The following is a 16,602-nucleotide window of genomic DNA, read 5'->3' on the forward strand; positions in this document are numbered from 1 at the left end:
GTTAGATGCAAAATCTTTAAGTCGTCCTCAATGATTCCCACTGAATGGTTTTCTTCAGCAATATGGGCTGCAAATGCTGATTTGTTCAAGTTACCAAGTCTTAGAGCGTCAATATGTTCTTTGTATCTAATTTCAAAACTTCTGCCTGTCTGTCCAATGTAGAATTTTGGGCATGTATCACATTTGAGTTTGTATATTCCTGAATAAAGGAACTCAAAGTAAATTTGTGGCTGGTTGCTGTCATAACACCATCAACATTTGTCTTCAAAAACAGCCACGGTCTCCAACATGTCATCATATGACAAAATTGCATGAGTGTGTTGTGTTGTGTTCTGAACCCAGTGCCACAGAGCCATAGAGTCCATCTGGAACTTCATTGTTTGGTGAGGTCGAAAAAACAGAGGAAAACAAGCTTCACACGGTGAAGTAAATTGAATAAGGATTAAATGAAGCGAAAGCTGTGTCCAGTGGAAGTATTAAACCTAAAAATGACACTCAGACGAAAATATTACTTTAATGAGTTCAGAAAAGTTTGCGATATGGAAACTGTCTATTGATCAGTTTATTTACATTGGTAGGAAAATATAAATTTGTCAGAGAAATGTAAAGTAATTTTTGTTCCATTTTTAGTTTGCACATTGATGTGTCAGTATTTTAGAGGTAAGCAGAGTAGAAATTTGGACATTTGTAGTTTAAAGTAGGTTTCTTAGTTTCGGTTTAACGCTACAAATAGTTGTGGCTCCACGTGGAAATGTTTCCTCATGTGTTCGATATATCTGTAAAATTGAGGTTGCCGCTATTTGTGCTTCCCTTTCGACAGTAATTTCACGCAAGTTCACCATCTTTGTAAGTGTAAAGTCAGCGACCTGTACATACTAAATATTTTTTACTTTATTTCTGTTACAGTTTTGGATGGTACATATCAATTTTCAAGTAAAAACAACTAGATGTATTGCAAGCGTAATACGTCAAAATTCAGCACTGGGGAATCCATTACGTTGAGCAATACAACTCCTTGTACTCACACAGTCTGCTTGCTATTGTGATAAATTCATGTGTTATGACTTGAAAATGGATTTATAATATTCCAAATTAGTTCACAGTCTAGTTTATAATTCGGCTGTCACGTATGAGAAACAAAGACAAATATGTAGTACTTATGTTGCTCCGCATGACGACTCTTGGATTTTAGAAAGAAAAATGCCTAAAAAACTTCGCAATGTATGACGTCGCTGTAATTCCCGCGATTCTAATTTTCTGTAAGTCTTTCGCAACAGTGGAAGTACGGACTGAAACAAATATTCTTGTATTAAAGGGTTCATTAAACAGCATATTGCAGGCATAGTAACGAAGGGCTTGGACCCAACAAAGCCACTTGAAATTCCGCATTCAGTCAGTCTTGTGCAATTTTTACACGATGTTTTCAGATGAGTCAACAAGGACATAAGAACGATTAGTTAAGAAAGCGACTTGTATTTTGTCAACGGATCCTGGAAATTTCCAAGCAAAACAAATTTCGCAGTAAAGATATGAAACTCTTTTGGTTTGAACTCCGCACCCTACAACGTTTTGACTCATAGGACGACGAGATCTTAGTTCCGTCTGTGTCAGGCGTCTGGAGCTCTGTTTTGTGCTTCCTTGACAAGATGTTGCGACATTATTTTTGCGTCTAGTTGCGTAAATGTGAGATAATTTGCCAATAATCCGAGGACGAGGCTATGCACTCGCCTGCAAGGTCCACAGGACGATCCAATATATTTTCACCGCGCACGTCGCAGATAGCCGGCAAGCTCCATACGCCATTACAATGCGAAATAAAGGGAAGTGAAAAAAATGAAAATGCGATTCCTGAATCGGCATGTATACTGGAAGTTTTCTGGGAATAAATGTTGTCATTCTGGATTAAACATTTCGCTGTAACAACAAGCAAGAACAAAATTAGTTCCTTCGAAGCTCATTTCACGTCAATCTGATAAAAGTGTTTGCGTCAGTCTTCGTTAAGAAAATAAAATAACAAAGTACGTTGAGAATTAATTATCCTAATCACTTAGAATACTGGAAAAGCTCCTATTTACGATGTTAGAGACTTAAAGGATAGTAAATGCGATTTTGTACGAAGATATTCAGCGGTTTCCGTTATAAATAGCAACTACAGAAGTGCATGACACTAATGCAGTCTGTGCATTTTATATTCCCTTTCGTATTTGCGGCCGAAGATACAGTTTTATAGTAATTCGCTTACAGCTTATACTTTAGAAATAATATATGGTACGTTAATGGGTAGTTTTGTGATCACAAAACAAACGACCTTATCTACATTCAAGGCATGTTTCATTCCAGAATGATATTTTCACTCTGCAGCGGAGTGTGCGCTGATATGAAACTTCCTGGCAGATTAAAACTGTGTGCCCGACCGAGACTCGAACTCTGGAACTGGAAGAAGTAAAGCTGTGAGTACCGGGCGTGAGTCGTGCTTCGGTAGCTCAGTTGGTAGAGCACTTGCCCGCGGAAGGCAAAGGTCCCGAGTTCGAGTCTCGGTCGGGCACACAGTTTTAATCTGCCAGGAAGTTTCATGTTTCATTCCATTAAATGTATAGCTGCAGCAACATTACACTCTGTGCTCATTCTAGCGTGCCGGAGTTTCAACTTTGTCGTCTCTGGGCACGTACTCTCTTGTGAGAATTTTGGGTAATTTTTAATTTAATCGAATGGCTAGGGCCCCCGTCTGGCAGACAGTTCGCCGGGTGCCGGTCTTTCAATTTGACGCCACTTCAGCGACCTGCAGTCGATGGGGATGATTGGATGATGATGAGGACAGCACAACACCCAGTCCCTGGGAGGAGAAAATTGCCCGACCCAGCCGGGAATCGAATCCGGGCCCAGAGGATTGACAGTCCGTCACGCTGACCATGCAGCTACCGGGGGAAGACTTTTTGGATAATAACATGGACTCATTGAAAAGTATCTGCAGCTCATTTAGCGAACATTGGAAAGAAGAGAGATTTTTATTTGGACAGCACTACCTCAATCCTGTTACAGAGATGTATGCGTTACTCTGGTGGTTCTATTTTCAGTAAGTTTAAAAGCCTTCCAGCGAAACAGGAAACTGTAACAGATAAATCCCAAATTTTCAAATATATGTTAAAAGGCCGTTTTGTGGGACACTCCCTTTATTCTTTACAGGAGTTACTTGCAGTAGTTTAGAGCTTTTAACTGTATTGTTTTACTTATCTGTATGTACTATCCAAAAGTTATGTTTTCGTGGTTTTTTTCAATGACTGAGTAGCTTTGGTACAGAGCGTCCCACGGAACCAAGGGAAAAAATAAAATTAAACTGAGCGTCGTTGGAGACTATTCTGTAGGTCGGTTAGAAAAGACATGAGAAATACACTGGCCGTGGCCTTGTTTAAGGTATGAATCCCTCATTCACGTGAAGTGTTATACGAAAACCGCTGGATGAGCTCTACACGTGCATCTAAACTCTGCAAGTCGCCGTATAGTGTTAGCCTGAGTTCTATGAAAGCATTCTACAGAAGAGAGAGAGGATGAAAAAGAGGGAATCGCCACAGCTAAAAAGAACACTTGCATAGGGCATAAACGTACGAATAACCTACTGTAGTATCAGACTTCAACATCGAACGTCGTTGCACAATCTCTAAGATTTGAAAATCCTTTCCAGCAGCCGAGACGAGTCGAACCGCGTTTCTTAACGTATGTTTAACCGCTGATTTGCGACTTGCAGGCAGCCGGTTTGAATCCTTGTGGTAGAAGAAACGAGTAGGCTACGTTCTCTCACCGGCTTTTACCCTCTCCTTTCCACTCATTTCATAGGTTACACTGCCGTCATCTGGTGCCCTTCCTCGAGCAGTTTTCTTGGAAATTTGTGGTAAGGTCTTATGGGACGTGGTCATCGGTCCCTAAGCTTACACACTATTGAATCTAACTTAAGCTAACTTACGCTAAGGACAACACACACACCCATGCCAGAGGGAGGGCTCGAACCTCCGACGGGGGCAGCCGCGCGGACCGTGACAATACGCTCTCGACCCCGCGACTACCCCGCGCTGCGTCGAGCAGTAATCATTTGAGTCCGCAACACCCTCTCACCCCACAGCAAAATGAAAATAATTATTCCCCAAATTTGGTCACCTGTAAAGCTTCGATTGCCTATTGCTGAAATTCCATTAACCTCCAGATTGTAGTACGACTATCGTCAGTACGGCTACATGTAGTCAGCCATTAATGCCGTAGGCAAACTAGTCATTGTTACACACTAGGGCTGTTGATATTTTTAAAAATATCGGGTATCCGATATATCGATATTTAAAATGCTATCACCATAAGCACTGGAAATATGGATAAAAGTATCGATAAACAGATTTACCGATGGAGAAAATATCGACCTTCCGGCCCATAATAACATCGATATCGCATTATAGATTTACTGCCTGTTTTAGAGCTCTATATTTAAGTAGGATATCAATGATACGATTCGCTGATGACATTGCTATCCTGAGTGAAAGTGAAGAAGAATTAAATGATCTGCTGAACGGAATGAACAGTCTAATGAGTACACAGTATGGTTTGAGAGTAAATCGGAGAAAGACGAAGGTAATGAGAAGTAGTAGAAATGAGAACAGCGAGAAACTTAACATCAGGATTGATAGTCAATGAAGTTAAGGAATTCTGCTACCTAGGCAGTAAAATAACCAATGACGGACGGAGCAAGGAGGACATCAATAGCAGACTCGCTATGGCAAAAAAGGCATTTCTGGCCAAGAGAAGTTTACTAATATCAAATACCGGCTTTAATTTGAGGAAGAAATTTCTGAGGATGTACGTCTGGAGTACAGCATTGTATGGTAGTGAAACTTGGACTGTGTGAAAACCGGAACAGAAGAGAATCGAAGCATTTGAGATGTGGCGCTATAGACGAATGTTGAAAATTAGGTGGACTGATAAGGTAAGGAATGAGGAGGTTCTACGCAGAATCGGAGAGGAAAGGAATATGTGGAAAACACTGATAAGGAGAAGGGACAGGATGATAGGACATCTGCTAAGACATGAGGGAATGACTTCCATGGTACTAGAGGGAGCTGTAGAGGGCAAAAACTGTAGAGGAAGGCAGAGATTGGAATACGTCAAGCAAATAATTGATGACGTAGGTTGCAAGTGCTACTCTGAGATGAAGAGGTTAGCACAGGAAAGGAATTCGTGGCGGGCCGCATCAAACCAGTCAGTAGACTGATGACCAAAAAAAAAATTTAAGTATTGATTTATTGGTCCAAATGGCTCTGAGCACTATGGGACCTAACTTCTGAGGTCATCAGTCCCCTAGAATTTAGGACTACTGAAACCTAACTAACCTAAGGACATCACACACATCCATGCTGGAGGCAGGATTCGAACCTGAGACCGTAGCGGTCGCGCGGTTCCAGACTGTAGCGCCTAGAACCGCTCGTCCACTCTGACCGGCATATTGATTTATTATCAGATATTATTTACATCAGACTAGCGGCCTACCTACCCCTCAGAGCAAGAATTGATAGGGAAACGATGCAACTTCACGCCTGGCGGCAACCACTTCGTTAACAGTGGTAACAGCATGTAAGTGGCACAATAAAAGGTTTCCGATGAGTCCGTCGCTCGGTTTCGCCACATATCGGGTTTGTCCGGAACACTTCATGTCGACTCCCCTGTTTTTTTTTTCCATTTCTGTTAACACCAGCGACCTAGCAGTTGTGTCAAAATTGCGTGGTGGAGCTTAACGTTTCAGTTCCTGTTGGTAGTGCTAAGCACCCGTTACGTCAGCATTTTCCCTCCCACGTCTCCGCCCACCGAAAAGACCAATCTTATCGTTTAGATTTTTGTTCGTCAATTTCAACAACTGTTTTTGAAGAATGACGATGCGAAGAAATAGCACATTAGTCGCGTTAAAAAAAATTTTTTTAATGTAACTAATGTGCTGTTTCTTCACATCGGAAATCTTGTTGTTCCATTCACACCTTGCCGCCCCCCCCCCCCCCCAATTACATTCGGACTTCTTCTTTTGTGTGACATATAACTGCTTCACACAGTCAAAAAGAAAAATTGGACGTGTCGAAAGCTCAAAAAGTAGTAAGACTCCTTTACACAGTGAAAGTAAAATTTTGTTCTAGTACAATTTCAAAAGAATAACTTCAAATATGTACTGCAAATTGCGAAAAAATATAAAAGAAAATAAAAATATCGGCACTCGATATTACCCTACTTATATCGATTTATCGGTCGGGGAAAGATAGGCGATATGTATCGATATACGATGGCGATAAACATCGATGTATCGATATTATGTCAACCGCCTTATTACACACTGCCAAGTCACATTAATGTGACCACCTGATAAAAGCCTGAATAACCACTATTTACAGCGCGTGTCGCTGCGAGACTTGCTCGGAGAGTCAGTGAGAATCTGGAAGGTGCGGATAGGACACTGGAGCCATGCCGACTCCAATGTCGTGTCCAGCTGCGACAGGTTTCTCGGTTGAGGATCCATGACGCGTACAGCCCGATCGAGTCGGTTCCACAGATTCTCGATTGGGTTTAAATCCGGGGAGCTTGGTGCCCAGGGGAGTACGTTAAACTAATTCTGGTGCGCTTCGAACCACGCACGCACCCTACGAACTGTGTGACACGTATTGTCCTGCCGGTAAATGCAGTCGTGCCGAGGAAAAACAAACTGCATGTAGGAGTGGACGTGGTCCCCAAGGATAGATGCAGACTTGTGTTGACCCATTGTGCCTCTCAGTATGAGGACATCACACAGGGAATGGGACGAAAACATTCCCCAGACCATAACGCTTCCTCCACCAGAATGGATCCTTCCGACAATAGATGCAGATATTTGCTATCAGACATTTCACGCCACACATTCCGACAGCCATCTGTCCGATGGAGCATAAAACGTGATTCATCTGAAAAGCACACATGTCGCCACTGAGTGGACGTATAGTTGCGATATTGACATGGGAATTCCAGCCTCTGTCGTTGATGAACAGCAGTCGGCATACATGCATGAACCAGGCGGCTGCTGCAACGTTCGCTGAATGGTCGTTGAGGAGATAACGTTGGTAGCCTCTTGGTTCATCTGGGCGGTCACTTGCTCAACAGTTGCATGTCTGTTCGCCCGTACACATCGCCGCAGCCGTCGTTCACCCTGTCATCTACGGCCCTTGGGGTCCGCAGCTCGTGGTCGTGCGGTAGCGTTCTCGCTTCCCGCGCCCGGGTTCCCGGGTTCGATTCCCGGCGGGGTCAGGGATTTCCTCTGCCTCGTGATGACTGGGTGTTGTGTGCTGTCCATAGGTTAGTTAGGTTTAAGTAGTTCTAAGTTCTAGGGGACTGTTGACCACAGATGTTAAGTCCCATAGTGCTCAGAGCCATTTGAACCATTTGAACGGCCCTTGGTGCACCACACTTGCCGCAGCCCCGGTGTTTGATAAAGCCATTTTGTCATGCACAGTATACAGGGTGTCCAGAAAAGGGCTCCCTGATTTCAAAATTAAATATCTCGGAAACAAAGATCGATAGAGGAATGCAGTAAACGGTATGTTTATTGTGAAAGCTGTAAGAAGTTTATACAGCAGTTTGAAATAATAGTTACAAAAGCTGCTAACAGATGGCGCTGTACGCTGTACAGCTCATATCAGCATACATAAGTGAAATAATCGTATGAAAACAATCTTTGCAAACAATCACATCACAATGTTTCCAAAATTTTCACCATTGGCACTACAGAGGTGGCGCAAACGAAGAATGAAATTCGCCATCACATTTCGTAGGGTCTCAACCGAAATGGATCCACATGCCACAGAGATCGCCGATTCAAGCTCGTCCAGCGTGGCGGGATGCTTCGGGTAGACCATGTCTTTCACTGTGCCCCACAAAAAAAAGTCACAGGAGTCAAATCCGGCGAATATGCAGGCCAATCCATGCCTGCACCAGTAAATTTGGGATATTCCAAAGCAATGACTCGATTCCCGAAATATTCCTCAAGAAAGCGAAACATTTGTTCGGTCCGATGTGGTCGGGCTCCATATTGCATAAACCATTCAGTACCTGGTCGATCCTCTAACGCTTGCTGTGTGGCGACAAATTGTTCCAAAATTGCAACGTAACGTGCACCAGAGACCGTTTCTCGAATGAAAAAAGGGCCAATAATGCCTCTGCTGCATACTGCAGCCCACACAATAACTTTAGGAAAATACAGGGCTTTCGCTTCACACCAACATGGCTTTTCGGAACCCAAAAATCGCCAGTTCTGCTTATTCACGTATCCATTCAGGTGGAAGTGAGTTTCATCTGTAAACCAGATGCAGCCAACACCAAATCCTTCACTATCAATCATTGTGAGCATATGATTAGCAAAGGCAACACTTTTGCACAGCTCGTACGGGTATGGCCTGGTGCGTTTGAATTTTGAATGGAAACATGTGTAGGCTCTTTCTCAGTATTTTCTGCGTGCTGGAACGCTTCAAACCAGTCTCAGATGCAATTCTACGGACGGATGACATTGGATTTCGCTGAATAATTCCAGAAACTGTGGCGATATTTTCAGGCGTAACTGCGGTTTGCTTACGGCCAACATGCCCCACTAGATCATCAGTTACGCTGCCTGTTCGTCGAAATTTTGCGAAGAGCATACGAATGGTTTTCGCATCGGGTTCTTTGGGAACATTAAATCGTGCTTGAAAACTTCGCCTTGTTGCCGTAGGACTCTCTTCTAACCTGTGGTACTCAAGCACCAGAAAAACGCGTTGTTCAAGGGAGTACATGGTTTTAATCTCTTCCTGTGCTAACCTCTTTTCACGTTTCAATAGTGGAACTGATCGCTCTGGGCTTGGGATCACTATTTATACTAGGCATTACGTATGGCGATTACAGCGCCATCTGTTAGCAGCTTTTGTAACTATTATTTCAAACTGCTGTATAAACATCTTACAGCTTTCACAATAAACATACCGTTTACTGCATTCCTCTATCGATCTTTGTTTTCGAGATATTTAATTTTGAAATCAGGGAGTCCTTTTCTGGACACCCTGTATGTTAACCACGGTGACACGCGAATAGTTTACAAACTTAGCAGTTTCAGAAATTCTTCCACCCTTGACCGGAAGTCAATGATCGCGCCGTCTTGGATGTCAGATAAATCGATCCGTTTCCGCATAGGGATCGATGGCGTTCTCCCACGTGCTTTCTATACCCTCTACTGCTAGTGCTGCCATCTGATATCTGTCACTGGTTATCGCCACTTCCATGAAAATTATGCTTGATGTTAATAAATCGTTTTTCACGCCACCCTTGGTTTCCCATCTCGTAGCATGTCTCAGAGTACGGCTGCGGTAAACCACTTTCACTAGGACATTGACCAGACTGGCAATGCGGGATTCGCACATCTTCCCCCTTCGATGATTTCCTCAGTATCGAATCACATTGTCTTTCAGGTTGAATGTTGACGTCCTCATTCATTTTAGCATTTGTTTCCTAATTTGGTTAAGGGTAATACCCGAATGATTCCTTTGAAGAAGGCTCCGACAATTCCTTTCAGTTGTACTTCTTTTCTGATGACTTCACTATTACGAAACGGTAATATCTGAGCTACTTTTATAGAACCGAACAAACATTATTTTCAAACACATCAGAAGCTTAGTTCTGAAAACGCTATTTAGTTCACCAGAAGCATTACAGGCTGGCTGTTTTTGCTGATCAGTTCGTTTACATTCCTGTTCATTCTCTCATTATCTTAATTTGGGCCAAATTAAAAAAAAAGAAAATTCATCAATTATTTCCCGCATTTCATTGTTATACTGTTATACTTTCTGTTCAATATGTTGGTTATACATTATTTGTATTTCATAAAAAAAAATTCCAAACTTACTTTCTACGTCACACTATTAAATCCTTCCATTAAATTTTGATATTTATTTGCACTAGAACAAATGATATCATCTGCAAAACGAAGGTAGTTAAGATACACTGTAACACAAGAAAAATACCGAAGCACCACGAAGGAACTATCAGAATGGGAAGGAAATTACTAGGTTTAATGTACGTGTACAGACAAAGAAATGATTACAATTTCAGAAAAACTGGATGTTTTAGTCAAGAGAAGGAGCTTCACAAATTGAGAAAATCAGTACCGGTAACGCATTGGTCCACCTCTGGCCCTAATGCAAGCAGTTATTCTGGTTGACATTTATGACAGATTTGTTGGATGTTCTCCTGAGGGATATCGTGCCAAATTCTGTCCAATTGGCGAATTGGACCGCCAAAATCCCGAGTGGGCTAGAAGGCCCTGCCCCATAATGCTTCTAACGTTCTGAGTTGGGGATGGATCCGGCGACCTTGATGTACTGATGTACATCACATCCACCGATATCCTCCCCAATCTGATAATTCCTTCGTGGTGCATCTTATTCTTCTTTTGGGGTGAGGGGTGCTGGCGGGTTGTATATTCCATTAACACGTATTCCTTATTCATTCTCTCTATTTAAGAAAAATTTCTCAATAATTTTGGTGGTGTGGAACCTCCATTCTGACATCTCGTTCATTTTTGAATTTCTCACTATCCTGATGAAATCTAATTGACGCTGTAGCATTACGTAGCTTCGTTAAGTTTAATCAGTAGCTTGTTCATGAAGGGCTGTTAGCACAGATTTTGCTGAAAATAAGTCTAAAGCCTTGACAAAGTGGAAATTCACATTCATTCCAATCTGTTACTTCACTCAAGATTTCCAGTGTTGACATATAATTAATGGAAATTAGCTGTCTGTCTTTCTCTTTAAAACGACACGGTCCATTTTGGAACCTGTTAAAAACATTGTTGAATCCGTCCTGATGCTTTCCATTAACCTTTACGAAGCGTTAAAAGGAAATTTACAAGGAGGACTGTCATTACACTCATACATCTGTAAATCTACACGTACAAAAGTTGAAAAATGGCTACATGAACTTTTTACTAGCAATTATTTCAAAAAATGGTACAAATGGCTCGGAGCACTATGGGGCTTAACATCTGAGGTCATCAGTCCCCTAGAACTTAGAACTACTTAAACCGAACTAACCTAAGGACATCACACACATGCATGTCCGAGGCAGGATTCGAACCTGCGACCGTAGAAGTCGCGCGGTTCCGGACTGAAGCGCCTAGAGCCGCTCGGCCACCGCGGCCGGCTAATTGTTAAAATTATAGCCTTCACAAATATGGATCACTCCTCTTGAGACACACTCTAGAGAGCCTTCTAGTATGTGTCCCTCATCCTGGAGGATCATTATCTCCGCAGTGGATATATATGCTAAGATTTTGTTGCAGAAATTCAATCACCTACAGCAAAATTGTCTGTTAGTTTTCAATAATGCTATCTTTATCGTCAGAATATCGAACGTTGATAGTGAGAAACGATGTAATAAATCTGTTTCCTTTGTTGATTTTCACTTTTGTGTGCCATTCGCTATTATACTGTCTGTCAGAATATTCGTGAGGAGCGCAGATAGTCTACTGGTAGACAATAAGTTTTAGTCATGAAAGTGCCCTTCCAACACTTTCTGTATCCTTATTTGGAACATTGCTGCTAACCTAAATAAATACGAATAATACCTCAAGTCCATTAAACTTCGGCAAAAGTTACCACAATTATTTTCTGTAATGGAGCAGGGATTCTTCCTATTGACTGTTTCGCAAGACAACCCAAAAAATTTCAAAGACAGTGCAAGGCTTCTCGGCCATCTAGAAGGCAAAATACTTTAGAAGCGCCCTGGATATCAAAAGCAGCCACTCCAACACAGCGCATGCGAACATAGGGCCTTTAACAACGGAAACACTAAGAAAGTGAAGTATATTTTATTGGAATATCCAACCAATTCATAAAATGTGTCACCTTGTAGTCTACAACTAACCCAATCGTCAAAAAAATTTGTAAATGAAAAATATTTTGAGTCCAATGAAGAGGTTATAGCAGTCGTAGCTGAGTATTTTACTGATGGTATCTCACTCTTAGTGGATGGTATCTCCTCACTGGGAAATCACTGGAAAGTTAGAATTGACCTAAAAAGGCTAAGTACATTTCTACCTTAAGATCGCTTTCTAGCCTGGAACGTGTCACATTGTTCTCGTATTACATTACTGATCACTATTTTCCGCCTGATTAGTGTTGTGCAGGAAAAGCGAGAAGAGTCCTATCGACGATGCGGGCTATCGACAGATACATTCACCGCAGTAGCTGGACACGAGACTAGAGTCCACCTGATTACTTGGCTTCAATAGTGATGACGCAGTGTATTCCTCACAAGCGAAAACAGCAGCCAGGAATGATGTTTGACAGATCTGTGTAATGTTCTCATCCCCCACTGAATGACCAGAAGCAGCGAGTATTTGTTTCAGATGTTTTCACAGATAGCGGCCGAGGAAGCTTAGATGCTTCATGTGTGCTCTGATTGGCGCCGCCGGCGGAATTTGAACCTCAAACGGAGAAGGCGGTGAAGGCGCCAGCAAGGCAACTAGATAGTAGCTGTCTTGAGATGACAAACTATGACACACACATCTCCCAGCCTGCAGGTCTACCACTGCTTAAATTTTCCAACAAAATTCTTGTCGTCACATTTTTAGGACACGAATATTTTAATTTAGTTATACTGGTACTACGTATAAAACTGTCTAGTGTTACATACTGTAAACACAACTTCCATCTCTTCTGTAACAATAATAAATTTCTTGCAATGTGTCGTACTCCCTAAAATTTATCTAGTACATATCCATCAAATAGAAACAAATAATAATAGCAGTATTTTCAACCTTACTCCTTTATTTGATGTTTGCCAATCCTTGCGTTAATGTTCCAACGAGAACATAAAATTTGTTTTTGACTCAGCTTCAAATGGTTCAAATGGCTCTGAGCACTATGGAACTTAACTTCTAAGGTCATCAGTCCCCTAGAACTTAGAGCTACTTAAACCTAACTAACCTAAGGACATCACACACATCCATGCCCGAGGCAGGATTCGAACCTGCGACCGTAGCGGTCACGCGGTTGCAGACTGTAGCGCCTAGAACCGCACGGCCACCCCGGCCGGCTTGACTGAGCTACAAAGTCATATTCCACTTCCAAGTTATCACAAAGCTCCATGAACATAGCGTGAAACCCTTTTTAATTAAAAAAAGTAAAGCAGTTGTGAGAAAATCATAGAATTAAGGCAATGTCATTTTCAACAATATGCCAGTTATTACAGATAACACGCGAAAAATGTTAGGAGCCATCTTACAGTTCGCTAGCCCCAGAAATCTGAATACGTGGTTTGGGTCGACAATGAAAAATTTCTGACTGTTATTATTCGTCAACATAGGGAGTCTCAAGTCTGTACACACACTTCTGACCCTCTTTAGTTAGCGTCTCGAGAAACTGAAAAGGATAGCAGGACGATGATAAGTAATGACGCCAAATCTATACTAATAATAAAACTGTAAAGCTTTCGAGTCTGTCTGTCTGTTTGAACATGCTAATCTCCAAAACTACTTGACGAATTTTTATAGGTTTTTTTACCAGTAACTTCAGCGTAGCTTGTGGCAACATATAGGCTTTATTTCCTCAAAATCGGATCATGGGAAAAAATATTTATATTTAAAATTTTATCTAAAACCGTCGTGTCTGTCAGTTCGTCTGTATGAACACTCAGATCTCCAAACCTACTGGGCGAACTTTCACGGAGTTTTCACAGGTAACACGAGTGTAGTTTGGGTCAACATACAGGCTTTATTTAATCAAAATCAGATCATGAACAAAAATGATATCAAGGGTAATTTAAAGTTTTATTGTTGTAAAAGTGTGATTGTCTGTTACCTTTGCAAAACTAAACCGCTGAACCAAAGTCAATGAAATTTGGCATGGAGATAGCCTGAACCCTGAGGCAGAGCATAGGCTACTTTATAAAGAAAAAAATAAAATTTGACACTTAAAAGTGTGAAGTTGGGGATGGAACACATTTTTTAACATCAGTGAAGATAAAACCATGTTAAAAAACTATCAATTTGTTGCTTAATGTACACACTGTATAATATACAACTATTTCAATAGCACAATGCATAGATGCAAACACCTGCCACGCCCGTCTACATATACTGCTCGGTGGCAGTGCTGTATGCGAGCCATGTGTTGGGGTAGCTGGAGGATGGGCAGGCGTATCTATACATCATGCTACGCATACCTGGACAGGCGGACACGTGAGAGTAGCTGCCATTATTGCACATACTACCACACCGTGCAAGCATTGCACTTTGACTCCTATGTCTATTATCGGAAATATGCGGTGACGTTTCAGCAAACAAGTACAGTGGTGACTAAGGAAAACGCATTGCACTGTGAATGATTTCAAGACACCGATTCATACACCATCAAGTGGTTTGGCATGTCCTCGTGAAATATCACGATAAAAACTCACGATAAGTCGACTGAAGTGCCCTCGATCTCGGGTGCAATAATATTGTGGTCGACTAATACAATAGCTTAGTTACTTAACATGACTCATCATAACAAAACTGCTAATATGTGAGCGTAGCCGCGGGTAACAGTTTGCTGAGAATATAATGAACTTATTTATTCAACTTACAGTGCTGTAAATTTTTTTTGGCGCTATACTGCATTGCCTAACTTGCAGAAAGAAGCCATCAAAAATTCTGCGAGCCTACTTAAATCATTTCATTAATATCACGAAAACAATTGTAGTAACCTTGCTTCAAAAGTTCTGACATGAAATAATGCACCACATGAACAGGTTGACGTTATTACATGTTGGTCTGCGCTGGTACTCAGGATAAACCTTGTTCCATTTCATTTGAGGTCCTAGTACAACTTTCTTGTCACACATCAAAACAGTATTCGACAAAGAAGTGCGGGAAACCACTTAATACTCGTAATATGACTGGTGTTCTGAACTATCGGTCGTAAATCCGGTGCGTGGATTCAATCTGGGCCAACCGTTGTGACCGAGCGGTTCTAGGCGCTTCATTCCGGAACCGCGCTGCTGCTACGGTCGCAGCTTCGAATCCTGCCTCGGGCATGGGTGTATGTGATGTCCTTATGTTAGTTAGGTTTGAGTAGCTCTAAGTCTAGGGGACTGACGACCTCAGATGCTGAGTCCTATAGAGCTTAGAGCCATTTGAACCATTTTGATTCAATCTGTATTAGGCTTATTATCCTGTCGCCTTACAATGTACGAGCTAATCAGTCAAAGCAATTTTCTGATCCAAATCATATCTCATGAGATTGCCTTAGATGGTCGACGGTCAGTGTTTCCATTGTTTACGATGCAGTTCGTTTGTAAGCCTAGAGTGGATGCCCCATCCATTGTCACCAGGTGAGTCACATAGGAAAACTAACCATGTTACTATGAAAGCACCACTCTTCGCGGAAACGGAGATATCTTGGGGTACAGTTCCAGGTGTTCAGTATAACAGTCTGCAGATATCCACTTCATAAGCACCGTACCGTGTGGACGTTCGACGGAATTCCCTAGTGACGTGCCAGTGTAACAAATACGGTATTTGCCGGCCGGAGTGGCCGAGCGGTTCTAGGCGCTACAGTCTGGAACCGCGCGACCGCTACGGTGCAGGTTCGAATCCGGCCTCGGGCATGGATGTGTGTTTCTAAGCTCTAGGGGACTGATGGCCTCAGAAGTTAAGTCCCATAGTGCTCAGAGCCATTTGAACCATTTTTGAAATACGGTACTGGACACTTTTCATTTGCCAGAGAATGAATTGTATCCTTCAGTTCTGTTGTGAGCAATGACTGGACTTTCATGAGCGACAAATGTTTAGGAAGAGGTTATATTTCTTCTCGTGGGTTCAAAGGACACAATTACAATGTGCTCCTTATCGTCTCCGCGCCTTAACACAACATTCTTCACTACGCATAAATGCATCAAGTGACGTGCTAAAGTGCTTCAGAGACTGGAACCGTACTAGGAACGCGTGAGGTGCACTTTTCGGTCCAGCTATCCTTATACAGGTCAGTGCCACGTGTTTTCCCAGTCCTTGCATTCAAAGGCTGGTTCTTGTGTCTAATGCCCTCGGGTCCAGCGAGGCGTTCAATTCTGTCTTACTTCCTTGCTTTACTACGCGTGGTCCCATTGTAAACGACGTGACCTTGCCTTCTTTTGAACTATGAGCTATAACACAGGGGCAGCTACAATGGGGTCTAATCTGGTACTGAATAACCGTGCTTATCGAATTTCACTCATTTTTGACGTTGTCATATTTGATTCCAATGCAGACTGTCCAGTATTTTTCCAGTAAATAGATAACTGAAGAGCGGTTCTCGAAGGTGTGTAAAACATCCATCAACCATAGACAAACAACTCATTATGACCCAAACTGTTGTTCAGTCACAATTTCTTTATCTGTGACAATAGACGAAAGAGAGAGTGTTAAAATGTCGTGAATAGGATGACTGTTCCAATAATCCATTTTGAAGTTCGCTTAGTTTTCTCTGCTGAAAAAGTACCGTTATGGACATATGCATTGCCCTACAGAAATACAATTTTTTATTTTGCAGTCCAATCCACTTGTCACATATTTCT

At 42.0% G+C, this 16,602-nt stretch overlaps 1 non-coding gene across 1 annotated transcript; it reads left to right on the forward strand.

The window, feature by feature from the left end:
- Window positions 1-2,471: 2,471 nt before the first annotated feature.
- Window positions 2,472-2,546, forward strand: Trnap-cgg (transfer RNA proline (anticodon CGG)). Its single transcript has one exon. It is a non-coding gene; the product is annotated as a tRNA-Pro (tRNA).
- The last annotated feature ends 14,056 nt before the right edge of the window (window positions 2,547-16,602 follow it).

Source organism: Schistocerca cancellata, chromosome 4 (genome assembly GCF_023864275.1).
Source record: "Schistocerca cancellata isolate TAMUIC-IGC-003103 chromosome 4, iqSchCanc2.1, whole genome shotgun sequence".
NCBI lineage: Eukaryota > Metazoa > Arthropoda > Insecta > Orthoptera > Acrididae > Schistocerca > Schistocerca cancellata.